Source organism: Plecotus auritus, assembly GCF_963455305.1.
Source record: "Plecotus auritus genome assembly, chromosome: X".
In the NCBI taxonomy this organism is placed as follows: Eukaryota; Metazoa; Chordata; class Mammalia; order Chiroptera; family Vespertilionidae; genus Plecotus; species Plecotus auritus.
Window position 1 is genome coordinate 88,687,596 of NC_137784.1, and position 26,731 is coordinate 88,714,326.

Sequence of the window (26,731 nt, forward strand, 5' to 3'; positions counted from 1 at the left end):
AGAGGACAAAGTCGCCAGGAAATTCCAACAGGGCTCGTTAATAACATGTTTAATGACAGGGCCTAAGTTTTCAGTCAACAGTCCCATCCGGTAATCTCATGTCCTGCTTTTCTTATCTGTCAGAGCACTATTTGCTCTGTCTGCTCTTAGCTCGGGGCTGCTTCCTGGGACAGGTTTAAGGGTCTTTTTCCCATCACTGGCAAGGGGGAAGACCTTGGAGATTTAAGATAAAACGGACAGCTGTAAAAAAACTTTACTCTTTCAGTTAGGGTTTGCTTTTTTTTTTTTTTTTTGAAGCTCCATTTTCTATTGTTGCTTTTTAATCTCTGGAGTTAAGAAGTTCAGTATTTGCCCAGATAAGATAAAGTAAACAAAATTCTTTACCTTTCAAAAACTCTGATATCAGCATATGCATGTGTGTGTGTGGGGGGGGGGTAAAAATAGAACATAGTGAAAATAATAAACTTATTATTTGAACCTGCTGCTGTTTTGGGGATTCTATATTTAGATTTTACTATAAATCTAAGGATTTGAAGGCTGTTTGGTGTAACTAGAAAGGGATAATTTCACCATAACCCCCCTCTACCAGCTGAATCCAAATAGTGCTACCCATTTCCCAATATAGCTCTGATAAAGGTCTGATAATTTCAACAGAAGTAAAGGGAGAATAATGCTTTCTCTACCTCTCTTTCTTTTAAGAACAGAGTTCTGGGGCGTTTGCTTTAAATTACAAAAAGCCAGGTTAAGAGTTCTTTATGACCTTTTATTTTTTACATGGGTGGTGAAAATTAAAAAGGGTCAAAGACATCCCAAGAATAATGAGAAAGTACACCCCTTCCTGGTTACAAAGACGCCCTATGTCTTTCTAAAAAGAATCAGAAAATTACCATGGAAATCTGCCCAATAGGCAGTGCTCAAGTGGAAGTCAGAGTCTTTGTTAGCAAGGGCTTTGTGGGGGCCGGCACCATAGTGAACACGGTTAAGCCTCACCAATTCCCTGAATGGAGGAAAGGCCAATCTTGATTTGTAAGAAGCTTGAATTTGAAAATATGTTTAAAGAAATGCCATGTTATTATTTCCAAAAACCTGCAGTCAAACTGCTGGTTGAGGTCTGTGCTCTGAGCTTTCCTGACTCTTCATGCCTTGAACAAACAGATAAGGGCTATAATTAGCATATTGGTCATTTGAATGCAAAGTGCAGTTAAAAACTGCATGTTAGCATACTCCCCTAGCAGGGTGTCACTTTCCTATTGTTTATAGTATTAATTAGCCTAGCAACCTGCTCCCTTTCCTTTTTAGTAATAAACTTTAGCCTACCATGTCAGAATTCATTAAATTTTCCATATTAGCAACTGGAATTAATAAGAAGTGATGGTGGGGAGAGAGGAAGGTGAACAACTTTTAAAAATCAACGTGTACATATTTTAAATATCTATTTAGCTGACCTTTAAAACTCATCATTTGATTCATATTTATTATTTGCTGAGTAGGGAATGTATTCTCTTGGATAATTCAAAAGGGGGAAGGGGCAAGCTGTTTCGAATACCCCTCCCCCTCAAGTGACCTGACCAAGTAAACACCAGAGAACATTAAATGTAATGAGTTCCTGGATTATAACAAAATAAGGATTGATTATGAGGCTCAACATGTGCTTAATTATAGGAGCAACAGCACATTGAGGTCTACATCTATTAAACACATCTGTGATGGTCAGCCGGCTCTGTGCACACATTTTAACTTTCTTTTTAAATTCATATTTGAGACCATTTAATTTGAAGTGTGATTGATTTATGTTTGGGAAGGGGGAAGAGAGAAAGGAGTACAGCTACAGTTTTACTCAGTCAATTTTTTCATAATTTTTCTAAGAAAATGAAAGAAAAGAGCTATGTTCTTTCCCAAGTTGAATACATAAGGGAAAATAAGTAAGGATTGTAGAAAGAAAACTGGGTGAAGCCTCAGGGAGGACCAAACTTAAAAGCATGCCCTTGGGAAGATCCCCCGATTCTACTTTCTGCCCCTGTGAGATTCAGACATTTTGAGGAAAATGGCCAAAATTTATGAACAAACCTAAGGAGGAAAGATAATACTTAAGCAATTAAATTCCTAATGTAATGGTCCCAAACTTTGCTACACATTAGAATCTGAGGAGATTAGAATCTGAGGGGACTTTTTAAAACCCCGATGCTCAGATTACTGTCATACAATGAAATTAAAATGTCTAGGGATCAACCAAAGACTATCAGAGACAAGAGTATATATAGTCCCACAAGGTCAAATTTATTGTGGAAGTGCATTGAAAAGAGGGAGGGGAGAACATCTTTTAAAAATATATTTATATTGATTTCAGAGAGGAAAGGGGAAGGAGAGAGAGATAGAAAAATCAATGATGAGAGAGAATCATTAATCAGCTGCCTTCTGCATGCCCCACAGCACACCACACACTGGGGATCGATCCCACAACCTGGACATGTGCCTTGACAAGGAATGGAAGGGTGACCGCCTGTTTCATAGGTTAATGTTCTGGCCACAGGCAAGAACATCTTTGGTAACATTTGGGTTCCTACTGAGTGATTCTGAGGAGTGTCTAAGGAAGCAAGGATAAGTTCTGGATTGATTGCAGTTTCTGTGGTGGGATCAGAAGGGATCAGTAGAAGGAGGTATTGACCAGAAATTGGGTACTGTCATGAGGAGAGAGTGACTGAGCAATTGGGAATCCCCATTAATAAATGAAAATAGCAAAGCAGATCTGGGGCATCATTGATAAGAAAGCAGTAGTCAAAGAATGTGGAGGTCATGGTGTCATTTTACAACTGCTGTGTGACCTTGAGAGAAACAGTGTTTTCTACTAACTTTGCAGCTGGCTTTATCTGTCTGTATTCCCAGGCTGATTAATAGCAGGGCTGCTTTTCCTTAGTCCAAGCTGATTTTCTTTCTTTCAGTCCCAAGCAAGTTTTGACTTTTTCAGAGGGATAGGCCTGAGGGAAAAGTTGAAAAATAAATAAATTATTCATAGTTTTGCTACTTTTCAGCTGAGTTGGCAAATTACTAATGAAAAAGTGCATGTAAAACTGGAGAATTATGAATAAGGCCTGAATTTGAGTTAGTAGTATTCAACCAATATCAATTTCCAGGGTTTTGACAATGTACTGCAGATGTGCAAAATAATGTTCATACAATAGTAGATTAAAATATTGGGGAAAACCTGGGAATCTCTGTACTATTTCTATAACTTCATGTGAGCTTTAAGCTATTTCAAAATTATATATATATATATAGATGTCAAGTGGAAAAACAGGTTTGTGTTTCATTATCTAAATAAGACTTTTAAAAAATAGTCTGACTTTACCTATGTTCTTCCCCAAAAATCCAAAATTGGTTGTACCAATGTTCTCTTATGTGTCACTGGACTTGAATGTGCTAAATTTGAATGCAGTACATAATAGTGATGCCAGTCGACATCCATGTCTACCAGGTACCCTCTGGGTTTGTAAATATGGGACCAGTTTGTGCATCCACAATATGCCATTTGAGTCAAGTATGGGAATATTCATTAAACATCCCCAGATAGGGAAAGGAGTGAGAGAGTTATACTAGACAAAGGGGAGGGCAGAAGGAAAGAAAGGCACAGAGATATGAAATTCAATGCATATCAGGGAAATAGATAATAGTTTGATGGGGCTGACTCTTTGAGATATCAGGGAGGACTGGTGAAAGAAGAATCTGGAAAAATGGGTTGGAACTAGAGTGGGACAGTCTGTTTGTAATTCTCCTCTCTCTGAAAATAAGGACTTTGGATTTCCCTTGTAGTACTACATCTGTCTTATATCAAGGTTACTTGAGTATATATCTTTTCTCCCCAACAAGATTCCAAACCCCTTAAGGAGATAGCCCAAGTTTGGTTCATCGTGTAGCATCTATTGCCTCTAGCTGTGTTCTTTGCACTTAGTAAGTGCTAATAAAATTGTCCTAGGAATGAATAACATATTGCAAAGGTGCAGCTGATATTCCCTCTCCAGAACATCTGGAGCCCCAAGATAATGTTAAATGATGTGCTTACCCTCAGGGAAATGAGGGTAACTGGTAGAAAATCACACAATTTATTTCCCTTAAGCTCTCTTTGTGTCTGACTTTGGTGACTGGGGATAGTCATGCCCTATTACCTTTGACACATGCCACCGCCCCCCCCACCCCGGTACTTACCCCTGGATGCCATAATGACATCCTATGAAAAAAGGTGATATGCCTTTCCCTAACTTATTTAGCATTCCAGTCACACTTCTCTCTGTTTAGCTTTGCTGGAGGGTTGCAAAGTTGTCTCCCTCCTCCCCCACTTGTTCCACAGATCTCTGAATTACAGTGAATACAATGGTTCAGGCATGACCTGAAGATGGCAGGTAAGGAATTCCTTAAGAAGGAGATTTCCCCCCCCCAGAATTTGGCTAATGTACATTATCTAAGGTGATTTCCATCATGCCTGTTAGTGATTTTCCCTCTTAGCCCCCTGAGAGAAATATTCCATTGCTCACCACTTCAAATGGTTGGGTGTAGCAATGGGGGACACTTCTGTTCCCGACAATCTCATTATGTGGTTATCAGGAGCAGACACTGCCTAGGTTGTCATGACAACCAGTAGTGATTCAATGCTTCCCCTAAAGGTCTGTATCTCTGGCAAATAATCAGCCTTTAGCTCTCAGCAGATGCTGAACTGAGCAGCCAATCACAGGTGAGTTGGGAAAGCATGACATCATAGTCCAGCCGGTCCAAAAGAAAAATTAAGATTTGTTGCGCTATTTATTTTCTTGGTTCTTTGTTCCTTAGATTTTGTCATCTACTTTCTCCTCTCTCTTTTTTTTTCTAGTAAAATGGGGAGAGCAATGGAACCAACTTTCCAAATTCAATTTATTCTGCAGTTTGACTTAGATTTGGGCAGTGCAGTGATTGGAATGTGTGAGGAAGTACTGTATAATATGATCCACTGCAAAATCAAACAAAGCATCAGATCAATTAAATAATGTGGTTTGATATGTAGGACCATGGTGGAAGAGAGGCTAATTAAAATCAAGTCAGAAGAGAAGAGCTTTCCCATTCTCATACTAATTCATCTAGGTCCATCTGCACTTAATTGTCTTCTGCTTTTCCTTTACTAACTTCCTGGTGGAAGGGAGGAGGACAGAGTCTGTGGGCTTCTGAAAACTCATAGGTTCTACAGGGCAGGTTTCTAAGGGCTGCTAATTATAGTGAAGGAAGGAGAGGAGAGATCCCATTCCCAAGGTCCCACCATAAAGGGAACATATGTAAATGAAGACTCATCAAGTCTATTAAAGAGGTGTGTAGCTCTGAAATCTGTTAAATCCACTCTTGTTCCGTTAGCCATTTGCATCCATACAAGAATCTAGGGAGAGCCCGGCTGATGTGGCTCCATGGTTCAGTGTCGACCTATGAACCAGGAAGTCACAGTTCGATTCCTGGTTAGGGCACAAGCTTGGGTTGTGGGATTGATTCCCAGTGGGGGGCATTCAGTAGGCAGCCTATCAGTGATTTACTCTCATAATTGATGCTTCTGTCTCGCCCTCTCCTTTCCTCTCTGAGATCAATAATAATAAAAAATAATATAGGGAGATAGGGAGAGCAAGTTTCACAGAGGAGAAAACTAAAGCCCAGGGAAATTTTCATCTTCCTCAAGGTTTCCTAGCCAGAAGTTAGAATAATCTGTATCTCCTGATTCCTTGGCAATAACTCTGCAGGCCCAAGAGGATGAGGAATTTCTATCCATGGCCTTCCTTCTTTCCCCACACTATGGTTTTTAAGGGACCTAGAATGAAACCTTTTGGCATTTCTGAGACTCCTTGCTCTTTGTCCAGCATGTTACCTACCATGTTGCCTTCTATAGAAGAGCTGTAACCCCTAATGATGAGGGAGGGGGCAGGAAGGAAGGGGCTCAGTAGGGCCTGATCTCAGTGATGGCAACAGGTTGTAGTGAACAGGCCCTGGTAGAAGAATGGGAACTGTGCTTCCAGCCAATGCCTTCTACACTAGCTGTACCAAGCTAGATTCTTTTGTATTCAAAGCAGAAAGGGAGATTTTTTTAAAAGTGTAGCTACTGTAGTAAAAGCTGTGAAGACTGAAAACAACAGAGATATAGAATCTATCACTGGAAACAATTTCTGGCTTGAAGTAGGGGTGTGAAGGGAATCAGGGTATCCAGGCTGCTTTTGCTCAGGGGGTTGTGTATTTCTGCCTTGCATCCAGTGCCTGCTCAGGTATGGCTCAGCTCAGCCTGGCACACCTTAACCTTTATTGAAACATTGACCTGGAAATCAAACCTTTTTTTTATGATAGCAGGGGTGTTTTTGTTTGTTTGTTTTAACCCCAAAAAAGCCATAGTTTCCCAAGTATGCTTATTGTAAAACTATACAAACAATGGAGAAGAAAATGGTTAATGCCCCAACCATACAGACATACATTTCTTCCTTTCCACCTTTTTTAATTCCTAGAGTTACCCTGTTACCATTTTGGTATGTATAATTCCAGGTTAAACAAACACAATTTTTTTAACAACAATTAAATAATAGTACACATGCTGTCCTGTCCCTTTTTTTCACTCAAGAATGTGTCAAGGTGTATTTCTATTTTAATATGTAGAAATCTACCTGATTCTTTTTAGCTAATGAACAATATGCACAAATATGTATACTGGTATACCATAATTGATTTAACAATTACTTTATTGTGGGACATTTAGATTGTCCTTTATGTACGATTTTTTTCATCCTTACATAAAATTCAAGAATAAACATACTTGAACATGTCTTTGCATGGTTTTTATGAGTATTTTCATAGTCAAATTCCTTGAGTTGAAATTCTTGGTCAAGTGACATATGCATTTTAAAATTTCCCAAGTATTGCCAACTTGCCCTCCAAAAGGCTATGTCATTTTACACTCCCATCAATGTATATGAGAGTGAGCAATTTTCCCCTTTCCTGGAATTGGATTGGAGAAGTTTGAAAATACTTTTTAAAATTTACTTCTGTTGCTACCAGTCCCATCCCAGAGTCTCTCACTTCTCATGTGATTCAAGGGGCTGGTTGGATTGGTGGGAGCCAAATAAGAAATACAAGCGAGGATGCCATGTAGGGTGGTATAAAGAACACGGAACTGAGAGTGGGAGAATTGGTTTCTAGGACCATCTCTCTGAGGCATTGGACAGGCTACTTTAAATCTCTGGGCATCCATTACCTCATGTGTAAAATGCAGATCATAATAGTACACTGTGTGGTTGTTGTGAGGATCAAACAGGGAGATACAAAAGTGGTTGGCAACTTGAGAAGCAGGTACACATGCCAAGTGGTTATTATGGTAGTGTTGTGATTATATCCTTAAATTAATGAGCTTGGGGAAGGGAATGGAGGACAGTGAGAGTTTAGTGGGAAATCTTTACGACATTTCAGCTTCACTGTATATTTCCATGCAGTTGTCCTATATTCTTGGAGAACAAACCACATTGGCAGTAAAAACTGCTTTATGGTATCAAGAATAAAATAGGAGGGCAAGAGAGACTAAGAAGAAAATAAACAAATGGGACTACATCAAAATAAAAAGCTTCTGCACAGCAAGAGAAACCATCAACAAAACAACAAGAAAGCCCACTTCATGGGAGAACATATTTGCCAATGTTATCTATGATAAGGGTTTAATCTCCAAAATTTACAGGTAACTCATACAACTTAACAAAAGGAAGATAAACAATCCAATCAAAAAATGGGCAAAGAACCTAAATAGACACTTTTCAAAAGAGGACATTCAGAAAGCCAAGAGACACATGAAAACATGCTCAAAGTCACTAATCATCCGAGAGATGCAAATCAAAACAACAATGCGGTACCATCTCACACCTGTCAGAATGGCTATCATCAACAAATCAACAAACAACAAGTGCTGGAGAGTATGTGGAGAAAAAGGAACCCTGGTGCACTGCTGGTAGGAATTCAGACTGGTGCAGCCATTGTAGAGAACAGTATGGAGTTTCCTCAAAAAATTAAAAATGTAACTGCCATTTGACCCAGTAATACCACTTCTAGGAATATATCCCAAGAAAACAGAAACACCAATCAGAAAGGATATATGCACCCCTATGTTCATAGCAGCACAATTTACAATAGCTAAGATTTGGAAGCAGCCTAAATGCCCATCAGCAGATGAGTGGATTAGAAAAGTATGGTACATCTACACAATGGAATACTATGCTGCTATAAAAAAGAAGGAATTCTTACCATTTGCAGCAGCATGGATGGAACTGGAGTGCATTATGCTAAGTGAAATAAGCCAGTCAGTGAAAGAAAAATACCACACGATCTCACTCATTTATGGATAATAAAGAACATTATAACCTGATGAACCAAAAGATAGATACAGAGGCCGAGAAGCATCGAACAGACTGTCAAATTACAGCAGGAAGGCTGGGGAGGGTTGGGGGAGGAGGTAAGAGAATAACCGAAGGACCTGTATGCATGCATATAAGCATAACCAGTGGGCGCAAGACACTGCAGGGCGGGGGGCGGAGGGTTTGAGGGCATGTGCCAGGGGGTAGGGGAGGCCAGGGGAAGGTCAATGGGGAAAAAAGGAGACATATGTACTACTATTTGTAATACTTTAAACAATAATAATAAAAAAGAATAAAATAAGTTATTCCCCTTTCACAGGAAGACTAAAGTATTTTGTGCTGGGCCTGACTCCTAAGTCCAGTCCTCTTTCTATGACACTACTATGCTTTAATTTGTTAGGCACCTAATAGGATTGTGGCCCTGTGCTACTTTCTATGATCACCAGGGAGAGAAGAAATATACACATGAAATGTTCAAATAACTGTGCGGTGACCACATAAATAGCTCTGAGTTATAGCAGAGGTATAAGGGAGGATTAGAGTGAAATCAACTACCTTTTAATTACTATTTAAATAAATAGCCTAGAAGACCCAAGTTAAATCATTAGCCAGGAAAATCCAGTCATATCTTTCTATTTCTTAAAAAAAGCATGCTTATTGTTTAAAAAATAACTTGAATAAGTGCATTTTACAAGTTAGAAATGTAAAATTTAATTGAATGACATTCATTTTCAGATCAGTACTTTTTAGATTAAATTTACCGTGATGTAAAAACAAAAATTAATGTGATGGGTTACTTTTTTTAACCTCAATGTTAATTTAAAAGATATCTGTAAAATCATTAGAAGCAGGACCATCCTGATTTCAACCTATTAATTAGGGATTTGAAAAGGAGGGTGATGGGTGTTTTTGCATTAGGAGACAAGTAACCACCATGTCAAAAAAAAAAGCTATCTAAAGAGCCTGATTAAAAAGCAACAACAACACCAATCTGGTATACTTTGGGCTTTTCCCCCCAAAGCAAATATGTATTTTAACCAAACCAGTAAAGCCAGGTCTCATATTAGAAAAAGCATATTCTTTGGACTCAAATCTATATACAAATCTCAGCTCTGCCATTCTATGCAAAGTTTGTGTAATACTCAATTATGCACAAGTGTATTTTAAGTAAGGAAAATTCAAAGTAAAATGCAAAGTTATCCTTTTAAAAGTCTAGAGTATATAGTTCACTTATTCTTTCCTGGTTTAGAAGGGTCATTGTTGTTCTCGTTTCAATTCCCCGTATCATCACATGTTAAAATAAACTAGTCCAAAGAGGCATCCCATTCTCTAACTTGCCCAGATGTTGCCTCTGGTAAATCTAGAGTCCTGTTGCATGACTTTTTCTAACAGTGGCAGATATATTAGTTCACTCTCAATCTTGACACTTATTTTGTTGGCATTATGGAGAAATGATTGCTGGGTGTTATGAGGAATTGATAAAATTGGAGAAAAGTGCACTGGAAGTGTCATGACTCATTTTTACAATTTAAGTATATGAGGATATAGTTATCTTTACAAAATTAAGTTTGAAAGTGTAGAGGAAAAAATAACTATTACTTTAACCCAACTGTTATAATTATGTGTCCTTTTCTGATCTTTATTTACAGGCATATTTTACATCATTATAATTCAAATGAGCTTATTATTTTGCATTTGTTGTTGTTTTTGTTAATCCTTACTCTAGGATATTTTTTCCCATTGATTTTTATTTTTAGAGAGAGTGGAAGGGAGGAGGAGGGACAGAGAGAGAAACATCGATGTGAGAGAGACCCATTGATTAGTTGCCTCCTGCACATGTCCAGACTGGGGCCAAGGATCAAACCTGCAATGGAGGTACTGTCCTTGACCAGAATAGAATCCAAGACCCTTCAAACAATGGGCTGATGTTCTAACCACTGAGCATAAACCTGCTAAGGCTTGTTGTCATTTTTTTATGAAAATTTAAAGTCCCCTTGCTGAGATTTAGCATGATTTACATGAGCTAACCAAATACTGGGGTGGGAGTATGGATTTGGGAATAGCAAAAGATAATTTTGGAGTTAGATTTTAGGCATTGGACACCAGCAAAAAATTGAATTATTTTTTAAAGACAAGAGAGGCCATGGAAGGTTTTATGGAGAGCCACATTTTAATGAAATAAAATATATCTATATCTATCTATATAAAGTAGATTAATTATTCTTTTTGTGGTGTAAAAAGATAAGTTTTTTCAAAAATATATGTTTTATGTGCAGCAAGGTAATTTCCCTATGTAGACTGTCATCTCTTTGAATCCCAGTGCCACATCTGTCTCTCTGAGTTTACTGTGTATTCCAGAGACTACATCAGTATTACCTGCTTGCTTGACAGGTGGTGTCCCAAATCCAAGCCATTTTCCTTTCAAAAGAGTGTCCGTGTAGCTGGAAAGATTTTCTCCCCTAAAACTTATCTGAAATTCAAGTCTTCCTGAAGGGTTAGTCAAGGAAGAGAAATTAAATACCCGCTCTCCTTTCTACTCTCAGCCTCTTTCTTGATGGCCAGACCTCTGCCTAGACAACCCTGACAGTGTAGAAGTTTCCATCTCATTTTCCTTTCCCTCTCCCAGTTCCCTCCCCTTTATTTTTTTTTTTTTCCTTCCAAGGCGCTTCCTGCCTGGAAACAAAAGATTGGTCCCCAGTAGCCCACTCAGGGCGATTTTAGTTTGATGCTCATCCTCTGATTGGCCTATGTACTGCGCAGAGCCCAGGTGATGTCATAGCAGAGAAGGGCTAGGGAGCGGTTGCGGAGCTGTGAATCTACCTCTGGCTGGCAGCTGTCAGAGGCGGGTCTTCTGGGGTCTTGTGTAGGGTGCTTCAGCTTTCACTTGCCTAGAACAAGGGTGGGGGTCCGGGAGGGGGTTCGGGGTGGGGGGCGGGGAGTTGGCTGGGCATGAGGCGGCGGCTATAGCCACGGGTTGTGGCTCTGCAGCCGCGCTATCCCGCTATCGCGAGCGCTCTGAGGTAGAGGAAAGGTCTTGACAGGTTGGCTGGACCAGTGGCAGGTAAATCCACTTATGGCACCTGGCTCACTCAGGGGAGGGGGTGGCGGCTGGGCATTGATTTTAGGCGGCTGGGAAGATTTTGTTCCTTCTGGGATCCCCCTCTGGCTTCTAAGGCGTTCCAGCCTTGAGTCCCTGATGTGGCTCCTAAGGAGTCCTGAGACCTAGGGCGCTGTTTGCAGCATCTCTGGTCGGGAAAGCAGACAAGTGGGTGTGTCAGGGCCCTTCCCGAGGGCTTGGGCTCCTTCGCTGGGTCAAGCCTTATACAACCATACTGGGCTGGAGGCAAAATCCGTCCCCAAAGCTATGTCAGCCTGTAAATCTTATGACTTCTATGAGCCCGCTCCACCAGCCACTGTTGCTGGGATGGCAGTTCCCACCCCCACCTCCAGGGGGGCAGGTGGGGTGTCTGTGGCCTAGCAAGTCCCTTAGGGGAAGAACCAGACCTGAACAAACAAAAAAAGTGACTATTTTTAAAAGGGGGACCTTTCCCCATTTCATTATTTTTTTCTTATCCCCTTGCCCCCTCCCCCTTTTTTTGGTGGGAGAAGGGTAATGGCAGGAGGACTCTCTTCTTCTCCTGTGGGGTTTGGAATTATGGAATAATGTCCCTAAAAAGCCTTGGGTCCCTCAGTTGGCCTTTGTCTTTGTCTGGGGAGAGGGGTCATTAGATCCAGTGGCTCTCCCTTCCCTGTCCTTCTCAGCTTGCAGGGGGCATTGCCCTTAATTTTTGAACTGGATTTGGCAAGATTACTGCTGCACTTTTGGGCAGATTGAACATTTTACAGTCTTGATCTCAGCAGGTTTTCTTTCCTGAGTTGGTGGTTGAGGGGTGGGGTGGGGTATATCAGGAGGGCTGTGCCAGGAGGGAGGGAGCCAGAGGTTCCACTTGGGTTTTTGTTTTGTTTTGTTTTTGGTCCCACCTTCCAGAATCCAGTGCCAGACTCTGGACTTGAGGGTTCTGGCTATGGTCTGTAGAAGCGAAGGAGAGAAGGGTGAGTGGCTTGGCTTTGGGAAGCATGAAGGGGGAGGTTACAGCACTATTTTTTAAAAATGGCTTTCAGCAGGGAAGCCTTTAGCCATGTTAGTCTTGCTCCCCTCATGGTTCTCCAGACTCAAATCCAGGTCAACTGTATGGCTGTCTGAGGTGCTGCAACAGAAGGAAGTCCATTCCTATTGGTGATAACACTGTGGCCCTGTTCTGAGACGACCGATGTATAAAGGTCAGTGTGGTTTTCACTGGACTATTTGCAAAATTATAATTGGGTAGGTCTGTGATTTGGTACTTAAGTCCCCTAATCAGAGGCGTCTTTGGGCAAAGGGACTTAATATGGTAATAAATGATTAATAGGCAAGTGCTTGGAGAGACAGCTGTGTAAGCCTGTTTCGAATACAAATGTTGTAACCCATTCCCCTATGAAAGAGGTAAAGTGAAAAGAGACTGGGATGTATGCTGGGTAAAAGATGACAGCTGAGAATCTAGAGGACAGAGGGACCTTGATATGTCAAATACCAGACCCTTCAAGCTGGCAAGTGGGCCTTGTAGGAGAGACCTAACGGGAAAAGGAGGTTTAGTTGGGATACAGGTGCAGGAAAGGGGCCACAACATCTTAGAGGATGTTCCAACTAGCTGACCAATCCCACAGGTTACAGACTTTCTGGTTAGAGGTGGAAATGGTATACAGAGCAAACAAGCTTGCTGAGGTCTTTGAAGGTAGAGCAGTGGACATGACAGGTGAGGGAAAGTAAGAATAATTGTGGGGATGGGGAGGTGCTGTCCCCATTAGAGACTCTGCTATTAGGAGGTCAGAGACTAAGCTACTATGAGGTCGAAGCGAGTAGCAGTGTGAAGCTCGGTTGGTTGAAGCTTCGTCCAGATATGCCAAGGTTGCAGGTTTGATCCTCAGTCAGGGCACATACAAGGGTCAATCAGTGAATGCATAAATAAGCAGAACAACAAATTTATGTCTCTCTCTCTCTCTCTCTCTCTCTCTCTCTCTCTCTCTCTCTCTCTCTCCTCTCTCTCTCTCCCCCCCCCCAAATAAAAAATTAAAAATAAAGATCTAGAATCCAGAGTAGGTAGGTAAAAACAAAGTGATAGAGAGAAGAAAAAAACATTGTCTTACCAAGAACTCAAAAACTCTGATTTACCTGGTGAGATGGGGAATTTGGTGGTTGAGATTCCTGTGGCTCAGCCCAGACTTAAAGGGATGATATCTCAATATTTAGGGACTCAATAGCTTTCCCACCCATGTAACCCACCTTCTGGATCCAGTTACTTCTGATCAAGGGAAGAAGAAAATCCATGGGTGCAGCTCAACAACCAGCTTTTACCTCCTGGGTAAGGAGAGGGAATGGAGGGGCAGGGACCCAAAGGGGACTGGAGGAGCTTTGAATCTGTTTGAGACAGGTAGGTTGACTGCTTTTACATGGGAGTGTCAGGCCTTTGCTCCAGGTATAGGGGTATCTGCCTGTACGGAAAACAAAATAAATAAATAAAATTAAAGCCCTCATTTCCAGGCAGGGGCCCATAGGACCCAGTGCAGGCTGAGGGACGGTGAAAACAACTATACTAGAAGGTAAGTGCAGCTCTTGAGGCATCTGGGGTGCAGCTTATGCTTCAGCTGCCTTGTTTTTCTCCAACCTCTCCATTTGCCAGAAATTAGGTGATTTCCTCTGCAGGGCCTGGGGTGGACTCCCCTGCCAACTAGGCACTAGGAGGCTTCTCCAGCAGGGAGCAGGAAAGGGCATGCAGTGGTGTACAGGGCCTGAGTCCTCCATTTCAGGTGTGAAGCCCTAGCCTGGGAACCAGTAAGAGCCAGACATGTAGTATCTGATATAGAGGTAACAACTAAACAAATAAACCCCCAGGTCTAGCAGTCTGTTTCCATTTCCCCACAAGAAATGTGTCACTTCTTATCTTGCTCTGTGACTTTGGAAGGTATGTGCATTTATATATGAGGTGATTACTGGTATCACTAATACATACAGCCTAACCGTGAGTTTAATTGGAAATGTTAATCAGTGTCTGATTTGCACATTCAGTCAATTATCTGAGTGTTGGGGCAATCTGTTTTTTACAGGGGATGTGATGTAGGCATAGCTATCTCTAGGTCTGCGGGTGGGAAGCAAAATGGGAGAGGTGAACCTTGAAGACTGGAAATAGATGAACAATATACCGGTAGAGAATGGAAATCATTCCAAAGGCGTGGCCACAGAGAGGGAGACTAATCCCTGAGATGGAATAGGACAGTATTGGAGGACACACAGTGGAGGTGGAGGCTAGCTAGTGTTTCACTATGAGATGGGAGGGGACTGGATTAGGAGAAGTAAATTTTATAAGGACTAGAGTATCAGGATCTGATGTGGAATGAACCCTGGGAATCAGAAGTCAGGCATTCTGGTCTGAGTGTTTGTACCTCAGTTTCCTTTTCTTTCAAATGGTGTGGTTTGGGGGAGATGCTTTTAAAAATAATTTTGACATTTTAGGAAGTGGGTCCATATGTTTTGGTAATAAAGACAGGCCTGCTAAAGGACAGCCCTCTCCCCTAAAATTACCCCTTCTAAATCACACTCTTTTCTGTATGCTCTCCATTTGAGGGGAAACAGTACAAAACACACCTGCAACCCCTACCACATTTCATCTCTTCACCAGTATGATTACACTTTTGTTTTATGTGAATGGTGAAAATAGGGAAAAGAGAAGCCCAAGTGGAGAATCTGCTAAGGACCCTATAATCAAGCCCACAAAAAGGTCTGTGGGGATCTTATATGGTGGGGATACAGAGATTCACCAGTGACTCTGAGTCTCAAAAGAGAAGGCCTTGGGGTAAGGGTGAATGAAAGACCTGGCTTGGATGTGGATCCTTTCCCTTTTATCTTTCTCCCTCATCTCTCTCTGAGCCAGGCAGAATTTTGGGAATTCTGCAACCCTCAAGAGACCTACCCCTAACAATCAGCACAGTCACGCCCTCTAGTGACCTCAATGGAGACAACTTTGGCAGAGCTCCCCATACATTCATTCCATAGCCCAGCTCTGGTGCTAGTGCTAACCCTTGTGCAGCTCTTAGTCTCTGTGGAGAAGGGCTCCAGTACTTCCAATTGGCCTGAAGGAAAGACTCAGGTGCAGCTGTGGCTTCTTGTAGGCCCTTCTCATAAATGGATGGGGCTGGGAATTGAGAGAAGGAGCCATCCCCTCCACCTCCAGTGCCCAGTTTCCTTCTTAGAGCCTGAAAAAGGCTCCAGTAATCTTTCAGTGCTGGTCCAGGCACTCGCCACTGGAGAATTCTGTAGTAGAAAGAGTAGTTGTCTGCAGCTTCTCTCATTCCATCACCAACAAAGTGGCAGCCCTAGTCCCCATATAGAGATGCTGGCAAGAAGCTGGAATGCAGCAAGTCTGGAGTGTTAGTAGGTAGAAGATGTGTGCACTGATCTCTATCTCAGGTCTGGTAGGAGGCCTGAGCCACAGGTGAACACACAAGACAGTAGAGACACGCAACATGATACAGGCATACAATGTGGCATAGGCATATGGCACATGATATGGATTAGCTACATGGTACACACACACACCGCATGGAATAGATACAATACACATACAACACAGTACAGACCCACAGCATGGACACAATACAGTACTGACATGATACATATACACAACACAGTATAAACATGACTGCACATGTACCAAACATAATACAGATTTGATATACACACAACATAATATAGATATGATTTGGCACACACCCAAAATGGTATAGGCACACAAGGCACATAACTTGGTATAGAGAGCAGCACAGATATATACTCTACCCACCATACTATTCTCACTCAGGACATACCCCCAGACCTACAGGAGGAGTGTAGCCACCAAGTGGAGCCCTGTGTCCTGCCAGTGGCATCTGCACTGGCTCCAACTATGCAACTGGTAGGTTTGAGGCAGGCTGCATGGAGTTAATAAGTGAATGAAGGGATGTGGAGGCAGGTCTAAGGAAAGCTCTGGATCTTATGCAGAAACCTGGAGGTGCATTTCCCCCTTCCTCTAGGTCTTCTAGCAACTGTTCCCCACCTCTATCCCCCATGAATGCATGCTGGGAGTAACCCTCAGCTCTGAGGATAGGCAAGGGTTTTGTTGTTTTTTTTTGTGGCCATCCTTCTTGAGCCCTCTTCAAGCCCCAACCCTCTTTGGAGCTTTGACAGCCCTCACTCCTCCACCCCCACCCCACCTCACCTCAGCCCCTTGAAGGATGAGCTCCTGTAGTGAAGGAGGCTGAAGGCACACCACTCAGCTGCAAAGTGGGTGGGATTTGGAAAGGCTCTTTGGAGTGTGCATGTGGGCAGCATAAAGGGAATGCCAGGGCTCCTGGGGGAAAGATGTGCTCTGTAGTCTTGCCAGGAACAAATGGAAGACCTGGGGTATGGCTTGGTCTTCTTAGTCAAGAAGGTGGTATTGTGGGAATCAAGGGAGCTTTTCTTGGCTCCCTGAGGCTCTAATTTTGCTATGTCCACCTTTAGATATCCATCCAACCATCCATCCATTCAACCATCCCTGACTTTGGCTTAGGACCCTGTGTATTCTGGTATCCTCTAATAGCATGTGTGCTAGCCTGGATCTGGCTTTATTGGGAGTTGTGTATAAGTGCTGCTTTTCTTTGAAGAATGCTTTTCTTTGAGGACAAACACCATGGAGGGAAAGGGGACAGAGTAGGAAGGATTGCAGAGCTTGGAGTCCTGTCAAGGGAAGTTTGGTCTCCTCCTTGATAGTACTAAACCCTTGAGAGACTCAAGTGAATGTGTGGAAAGGCAGAAAAGGGAAGAATTAAAAAGACTCCATCTCCTTCAAGGTTGGACATGAAAACCACTGTTGGGAAGATAGGGTAAATTGCCATAAACACGCAAAATAAAAATAAAAACCCAAGTATATATCACCCAATAAGATCTTGGGAAGACTGTAAAAGATATCCCTGTGGTGGAGATAGGGGAAGGCAAAGAGAATTTCAAATTAGGAACAGAAGCTGAGGGAATCAGCAGCTGTGAGATGACTTTAGAGTGTTTCCCACCCTAGTGGAGCTTGTTGAGAAGGAAAATGGAAATGGACGTGGACACTTGGAGTTGAGGAATGAACAGCAGTGCCAGGTCTTCAGGAAGCTCAGGTATCCTTAGAACCCACCTGAATCCCCTATCATCTCTCAGTTTTCCATGGTACACTGGATTATACCACCTCCGTTAAATATGCAAATATTTTACATCTGTCATATTTGATTTAGTCCTCCCAATGCTTATCCAAGGTAACGAGGGTAGGCCTTGTCCACTTGATAGCAAACTGATCCAGAGTGGTGAAGTGACAGCACTTCTCAAATTGAAACTCCCAGTTCAGTGGCCTTTCTGGACTCCTAAGTAACAATGCTTTTTTAATATACTTCTCTAATTCTCTGTCTTTTGAAGGGATTTCCTGAAATTCACTGTAGTGCGTGTGTGATGTTTGGGGGGTTGGATGAGGGAGTAGTAGTAGGTGGGGAAAGAGATTCCTGCTCCCCCACAATGCTTCTCTTGGCAGGTTTTCCCCAAGAAAGAGCAGCTGATTCCTTGCATCTTGTGACAGCTGGTATACCCAGCCCTGAATTCGTCGGAGCTGAAGGCACCCTGGTTCCTTCTCATGGGCAGCATCCACCCATGCTAAGGTCCTGCAGCGGTGGTGGTGTGAGGTGAGTAATGGATTCCAGGGCAGGGAGTTAGGGATCTCTAAGCCAAGGTAAATACCACCTTTTCACCAGAGCTCCCACTTTTAAAGACCTTGATTAGGCCTCATTAGCCAGGCCCCAAGGCATGGCCCCTTCTTTCTGTACAGCTTCCCTTAGTTTCTTGGTTCCCCCATCTCTAATATGAGAATGACACTCTTGACCTACATACTAGCAACAGTATAGAAACAAACAGTCACCGGCAAATCCTTCGTTAATGTCAAACTCCATCTAAGAGCTTTAGTGTAACACAGACCTGCTTCCCATCAAGCTGTCATTTATTTTCCCCCTGCTTTCCTGATGCTGAAGTTGCATTGCAGCCACATGCCACAAATTTACCAATTGGTACCTATAACTTCGACTACCTCACTACCTCAAAACCTTAATTTTACCTGCCTATTTAAAGTGTAACTTCCAACCCAATCATCCCAACTTCTTAACTTAAACCTTCCAGAACCTTTTTTCTGCCTTCCCACCCAATCAGGGAATACTTCCTTCCCCGGCTCTCCAACAACACTTGAGTCTGGCATGTAGTATAGTTTGTTCTTCTCTACTGCCTAAAATAATTCTTGCATGGCTTCTGCAGTATTCATTTTGGCAGGTAAACTATACTTTAAGCTCTTCATGGGTAGGGACTAGATCTCATAGGTCTCTAGTCTCTCACAAGTGCCTGACAGCTCCCCAGCAGCTTTTTAATTTGGGCCTCTCTCTCTTCCTCTCTACTTCTTTCGGGTTTATTGGCCTGACTCTCTGATCATCTCCCTGTCTCTTTACTGCTCAGGCATCTGTTATAGCTTCTCTGTTGGCTTCTCTATCTGGCCTTCTTTTGCTATGTGCTGCAGTCCAGGCACCTGTTTGTGTCTTACTGTCTCTTTGCCTTTCTATCTGTTCTTCTGTCTGTCCCTTTGTCAGTTACTTAAGCATCTCTCATATTGCCCAAGTCAAAAACAAACAACCAAAAATCAAAATAAAAACCCAAGAGAAAAACAAACTAAACAAAAAACAAACAAATAATATGCAATCCAATTCCCTTTCAAACTCAGCCTGTCCTGAACCTAAAGAACAAAGGAAAACTGTGGCTCAGTGACAGGTGTTTATGTGATGCCTTCTCATGAAGGGGAAGCTCCAGAGTTTCAGCTGTGAAATGAAAGGTATGAAATTACAGCCTTGCCTATATTGATGCATTCAACTTTCTAGAGATGCTTTGGTAGAGGATCCTCTACAGATCTTGAACAACAGAAGGTAACTAGAACTGGCTAAAATAAGAATCAAGCCATGGGTCTCTCCTGGGTATTTTATGTCAGCTGCAATAATAATGTATTTATTGAGTAGCTACTGTTGCCAGCACTATACTAGGCATTTTACTTGCATGAGACAATTTGATTCTACAGTAACTCTACAAAGTAGTATGTTTTTCTAATAGTTACTATATTTGTTTCTTATTATAAAAGTGATAACTATCTCAAGGTACCTACTTTATCATCACTGTTTTACCCATGAGGAGATAGAGGTTGAGAGGTGCTATGTAACTTGCCTGTAACTGGACACATATGACTTTGGGAGGAGATACTTCCTAGAGAATTTCTCAGAATCCCAAATTATTTTGGTACCTTTCAGTGCTCATACACACTCTCACAAGCACACTTGCTTACTTGTACATCACACAATCATATTTTCTTCTTTGACTCACACTTTTCACACTGAACACATTCATAGTGATGATCACTGTTATTCCTCCACCCTCACACACAATCATATTTATAAACCCACTACATACAGGCAAATTCTTACTGCCACATTCATATTTATACATTCATATTTTCATGCTGACACACATTCACACTTGCCTTATACCCCATCTCACGTTCTCACTCACTCACACCTTTATGTTTTCTTAAATTCTGACACACAGTCACCCTTAAGCCTAAAATTCTTACAGTTATACATATTCTATGCACAAATACATACTGACTTTCCTCTGCTTGTTTCTCATAGATATACATATGTTCAATTTCTATCATTCCAACACATTTGCACTATCACTATTTCCTCCTCACATTCACACATATAAACAATTTATAACTAATCACAGTGATACACACATGTGCATGCATACCCATATGTTCACATGTATACATGCTGACACCATAAAAACAATCTCACCCATTAAACCTTTATACTTTATTACATGCTCTTATATACTCAGCACTGACACAATATTTCTATCCTATCACATTCACACATAATCACACTTACACATGGAAACTTATTTTACTACATATTATTTGGTTACATATTCACATTCCTATTCTCACTGAGGCATAATTGCCTCATAATTGCCTCTTCACCAAACTCATCAAATATAATCACAAACACACTCACTTTCATAAGTTCAGCCATTTTCACTGAGACACATAACCCTACTCTCACACTCATACACAATCACATACACACAATTGCAGTCACCTTGACACACACTCACACATACATATGGTCACTCACATTCAGTACCCACAAAAATTAACATTCACACACAGTTACACTGCACACACAGGCTTACATACTTACATTTTTACATATTCTCACATTCACAACTGCACACTTAAAATCATACCCTTCCACACATCCTCATGGAGGCACAGTCATACTCCCTGACACTCATGTTCATTCATATGTACACTGTCTCATACACCAACTCCCATTTGTATATCACACATATTTACACTGGCACAATCACACTTCCCACATACTCACATTCTTATACATTCCTGCTCTCACACTGACACACCCTTACTCACATTGCTATATACATTCTCACCAGTACACATGTAGTGACATGAATAGTCACTGACTGCATTTACCTTGGCACACACCAGAGCAACCCATGCAATTGAGTGTCACAATAAACTTACAAGAATACATATATACACTCACACAGATATAGTCCACATAGACTGACCCTCACTCGGGCTCACAGTCATCCTGTCATATCCTCCCTTACACTGATACACTTGCTCACACTGACTCACACAGTCACTGATGCATAAATCACTGACTCGTTTGACACACTCTCCTGAACTTCCACTGACTCTTACCTGGACTCTTAGATGGACACATCAACTCTGATTCATACTCACATTGACACTAACCTAAACTCCCTCACTGAGATGATCCCACTGACCCACTTTTACATTGATTCAAAAATGCTTATAGAGGCCTACACTCTCATTCACACACCCATATATACTTTGCCAAACTCTTATACATGCCCCACACTGATATTGCCACATTCACACATCTTTTCACTGACACACACTCTATAACACACCCAATTACAGGTAATAGTTTATAATCACAGTTGTCACTCTTTTTTCCTACTTGAACTATTATTCTCCTTACCCCTGCTAAAAGGCTTTCCAGCAACCTGTGGCCAAAGAAAGAGAACGGGAACTAGGTCTTTCCTGAGCAGAAAGGAGTGGAATTTATGTCTAGGATTTAAAAGAGAAAGCAGAAACACACATATCAAGTTTTATATCCTTTTGCCAGTTTCCTCTTAGAGAAATCATTTCTAATAGAACCTTACTCAGTCCTATCCAAAAGAGGTTGGGATTTAGATGTTTATTTCTTTTTAAAGAAGTTTATAGCTAAACTTACTACCTCATCTCTTTTCCAAGGGGAGGGAAAGGTGAAGAATGTGTTTCTTTATGCACTCGATGTTTTCCTATACTAAAGTGTGTGTCTCCAATTTTGTGTTTATGCTCTGGAATTGCCTGTGGATTATACACATGGAAAGAGCAGTCCTACTACAAGTAGGTACCTCTGATCTAGCAGGTCTACTTTTAAGCTGTTAACCCAGGAACATGAAATTAAAGAAAGAGAAAGAAAAGATGATAGCAAGATGATAAAATAAATTCTATTGTGCATGTCCATCCATAGACCCCACTGGAATTTCAACAGCTGTAACCAACAAGTTAACAGAGAAAATTTGTCAATAAGCTTGGATAAAGACAAACTAAAGAAACTTCCTTGCACTCCAGACAGACTGTAGATTTCCATGTAACAGGATAAAAAGAAACACAAAATCCGGGAGTGAACCAGTAGACCAGAAGCCTGGTGCCAGAGCCATGTGCCCTCCCAGTTCCCTGGCAGAGATTTGGAAACATGAAAGCCCCTTGTAGCAATCTCCCTAGCCCACGGCTTCTGCTATAGTCTCTCAATAACAATGAGTGCAAAATATGACTAATCCACTATTTGATATGGGTTCTGGCATACCATGTGGAAATGCCTATACTCTGGAATACCACCTACCACCCTGAACATGTCATTAGATTGAAAATGTATTTGATAGCAGACACCACATCATCTTGCTTAGTTTGGATTACCAATGCCTATTACAATGTCAGGCCCAGAACAGCTACTTGTAAAGTTCAGTTAAGAAAGTGAAAGGGTTATGTGGACAGCAACATGTTGTCAGGACAGGTGCAGTGTGTCTCTTCCTCAGTCTTAGAATTCCAATGCCATTACCAGTATAGATGGACACTCTTCATTAGTCCTCACATAGTGTTAGGCCCAGATGAAGATTCAAATGGGTGAAAGAAACATGCTCTGCCCTTGAGCTATTTCATTTGAGTAGGAAAGATGAAGTCACTATGAAACAGTAGAATAAGGCAACAGTCTTAACATTTGGGATTAGAAAAATCTTTATCATGTAATTCAGTGACCTTCAGGCTCCAAAGGTCTTGAGGGCCCATGAGTGGTTGAGAACAGAAGTCAGGATATAAGTAAATCACTTCCCAAAGCAAAGTTCCTTGTAGACATCTTGCTAAGCACAGGGCTGTGCCATCTTTCCAGGAGATTCTGTAAAAGAGCCCTTTGTCACTGGGCCTAAGGAAGAGGAATTAAAATGAACTACAGACCTTGATGAAAATTTTGTACCTCCACGAGGAGACAGCTTAGAGAGTAGCCTGGCCAATTTATATTTGATAGTTTCTGTTGATATACCAAGATTCACCAAAAATAATTTATGTAGTTTACAGGACTGGCTGAATTTTAAGAAGGGAAAATGTACCTGCCTGAATTCGCTTGAATGCAGTGAAAAGTGCTAAGTGATGACACCCACCCCTTTGCATTTATATGATATTTTATACTTTTCAAAACATTTAATAACTCATTCATTCATTATGATAATGACATTAAGAACAACACTTCTTAGCTATGTAACCTTGTTTGAGTCAATTACTTATCACCCCTAATCCTCAATTTCCTCATATGTAAAGTGGGCATGACACTAATAACATCTACATCATCTATATATATAAAAGGCTAATATGCAAAGTGTCTCCTTGGGAGTTCAACCGGGAGACTGGGAGTTCAATCACTCACTATGACATGTGCTGACCACTAGGGAGCAGTGTGGAACATGGCAAGCGACTAGCGACAGCAGTGATGGGGTGCTGAGGAAGTGAGGGAAGGAGAAGGCGGGGAGGTGGAGGAGGGGACCGTGCTTGCAGTGGCACCATGCGGGCTGGTGGTGAGGGAAGGCAGAGGCAGAGAGGCAGGGAGCCGGGGAATCTGATTGGCCCTGATCGCTGGCCAGGCCTAGGGACCCTACCTATTCACGAATTCCGTGCACTGGGCCTCTAGATGAGTTATAATGAGGATGAAATTAGATAAATTCATGAAAGCATTTAGCACAATGTCTGGCCTATAGTAAGTGATCTACAAATTTTAGATCTTAGTGTTATCCTTACCACAACCCTTTGAGGTAGATGCCTTCAAAGGGACAGAACCTTATGATAACAGAGAAACAGTATGTCTCTTTGCAGTCAAAGACCCCATTTTCATAGCACGTGTTGCCTGCTTTCCTTTAAGTCTTTATTTCTGCTTAACCAAAAGCTAGGAGTCAGTGCTCATTCCCACTTAAGAAGATGAATGAAAAACAGAATTAACCCATGGGGTTTCCTCAATTCCTTTCATTTTAGGACATGTTTATCTGGCCATTGCAGCAATGTTTCTTGTTAATTTAAATGTCCCCTTTAGTTCTCCAATGTTCCTCTTGAACTAGTGAAGCCCTCACTGTTGTCACCTTCATTTGCTGGTACAGAAACTTGAGAGGATGAATAGAAGAGACTGCTGATGCTGGTAGAGGCAGAGGTACCATTCACCATCAAAAGTCAAGGCATGTGTGTGATTCTGTTCATGCTTCTAGAGCAAGCATGTCAAACTCAAAGGCTAACAAAGGCCAAATAAACAAGGTTTAAGTTTATGTGGGCCGCAAAAAAACAAAACCTTCAACTTTTATAGAAACGTAGGTTTATTTCCATAGAAATATGCTGAATAAAAAGGGCTGAAATAAATGAGTAATCGTTAACATAAAATAATAGAACATTTTAATAAAAATTAATATTTTTTCTTGAACATTAACTTACCAGACACTGAATAACTGCACAAATTAATAAGCGTAATGCAAATAAACCTACTTTTCTTGTTTTCCAAAAGCGAAATATTTCCTGTTGTGCACAACAAACAAGTCAGTCCAAGACTAATGACATGGCAATCGGCTGCTAAAATATTCACTGCTAGTATTAGTGAAGAGAAATGATGCGCCTATGCATAAGGTGCATCAGGGAAATGAATGCAACACGATTATAGTAATCAGTCATTAGCAAACGTTGTAGTTCGTTATTAATAATTATGTATAACAAGATATTGTAAAAAAAGTTATGAAATTTTTATTAAAATGTTTCTTACATACTGTTATATTGTCTGGGCTGCAAAAATATTAATTGTGGTCCAGGAGTTTGACCAGCTCATGCTAGAGTAATGCCAAATGTTTGGAGTCTGGGACATGCATTATGAAATGGCTCAATGGAGAGCTGGACACATGGACTGAAGATATTAAACTGACAAGATGAACCTTACTCCCATGCTGATGGTCTCCAAATTAATGTCATATTGCCAAAAATAAAACATGTTGGAACTGCTGCTATTATATTTGTATTTGCTGTATTAATATTGCTTTATTTATTGAGAGGAATATATTTAGGTAGAGATATATTTTTCCACCACATGTGAATTGACATTTCCTTCAGTTTTTCATTATTTGCTATGTAGTTTCATTACTCTCAAAGTCAAGATGCTTATATACATATTTGTTTTGCTTCCCACTAGATATTTTTACTGAGATATCAAATATTTTACCATGGTTATCCTCTCTTCTTAGTATATTGACTTATACAAGACTTACATATTTGTAGTCCATTTTGCATTACTTAGTCTTTATAGAATATTTATGCTTGTTTGTTGAGTCTATGAATTTTCTATAAAACTCATATGTGCAGTCCTGTTGGCCAAAAGCATAATAATGTGCTCTTATTATACTCTTGGGAATATTATCATATTACTGGTGATCCAATGACTGATAATACAAGTGGCCTCCAGGATAATTATATTTGTTATCATCACATCGACTTCATTGTTGTTTCTGATAATCCCATTTTAAGCTACTTGTTTATGCTCATCTCAAAACAACGACAACAACAGCAACAAAACACACACAACAAAAACCAAAAATCAAACAAACAGAAACTGAGGCACTATTCTGTTTGGAACCAAAACAAAAACTAAAGGCTATACTGGAGATGTAATGTGCAGCATGGTGACTATAGTTGATAATACTGTATTGTATAATTGAAATTTGCTAAGAGAGAGTAGATCTTGTGTTTTTACTATACAAACAAAAAAGGTAACTATGTGAGGTGATGGATGTGTGAATTAGCTTGATTGTGGAAATTACTTCACAATGCGTACAAATATACCATCACATTGTACACATTAAATATATATAATTTTCATTTGTTAATTATACCTCAATAAAGCTGATAATCACCTAAAGACTAAAAAACTCTTCAGGCCTACCAAACTCCTCTGGGGATTATAGGATAGAAATATATTTCTACCCAGATTTCCAATTAGAATCCTGAAATCAGTTCATCTCACTATGCCTAGCATCCCTTCCATCTTTGGCCAATGTCCAAAATAGAGGCCTTTCTTGAAATCTAGTTTTTCCTATCTTTCTATTCCCATACTGTCTGTGCTTATTCTCCCCTGCTTCATTTTCTCAGTGTTGTTTATTTTCAAAATTATTTCCATGTTGCTACATGGAGCATCCCACTCCATGTGGGGAAAATTCCCTGTCTTCAACCTTATGCATCTGCTACATAGTCACCTGAGTAATACTTCTGAAATTCTAAGATAATATTGCCTTTCTACTATTTGAAACTTCATCTGGACAAGAAGAGTCCAAACCTCAAAGAAAGGCTTAGAAGACCCTTCTTCATTTGGTCTCTACTGATCTTATATTTTTTCCAGCCCTTCTCTTTGCTATAGTCACAGCAAGTTTTCTGCAGTTCCTTTAATATACTACATTGCCTATAATATCCCATGGGTCCTAACAACTGCTGTTCCTTGCACCTGAAGAATGCCCTCCCCATGGTTTGGTTACTTGTTCTTCCTAATTCAGCTTAAGTGCATTTCTTCTGTAAAGTCTCCTTCCT

The 26,731-nt window shown here is 40.9% G+C and overlaps 1 protein-coding gene across 10 annotated transcripts in view; it reads left to right on the forward strand.

Annotated features, from left to right (window-relative positions):
* Positions 1-26,731, forward strand: part of PAK3 (p21 (RAC1) activated kinase 3) — a 450,753-nt gene that overhangs the window by 236,060 nt on the left and 187,962 nt on the right. For 3 of the 10 annotated variants that reach the window (XM_080652993.1, XM_080653001.1, XM_080653002.1), the window contains exons 1-4: positions 11,320-11,442; positions 12,370-12,434; positions 12,553-12,662; positions 17,996-18,143. The exons of 3 other annotated variants lie outside the window; for them this stretch is intronic. The gene's annotated coding sequence lies outside the window, so the exon portion shown is untranslated. Of the gene's footprint in view, positions 1-11,319; positions 11,443-12,369; positions 12,435-12,552; positions 12,663-17,995; positions 18,144-26,731 lie in introns of those variants that run through there. 4 more of the 10 variants (XM_080652997.1, XM_080652996.1, XM_080652998.1 and 1 more) reach the window with 4 other exon arrangements.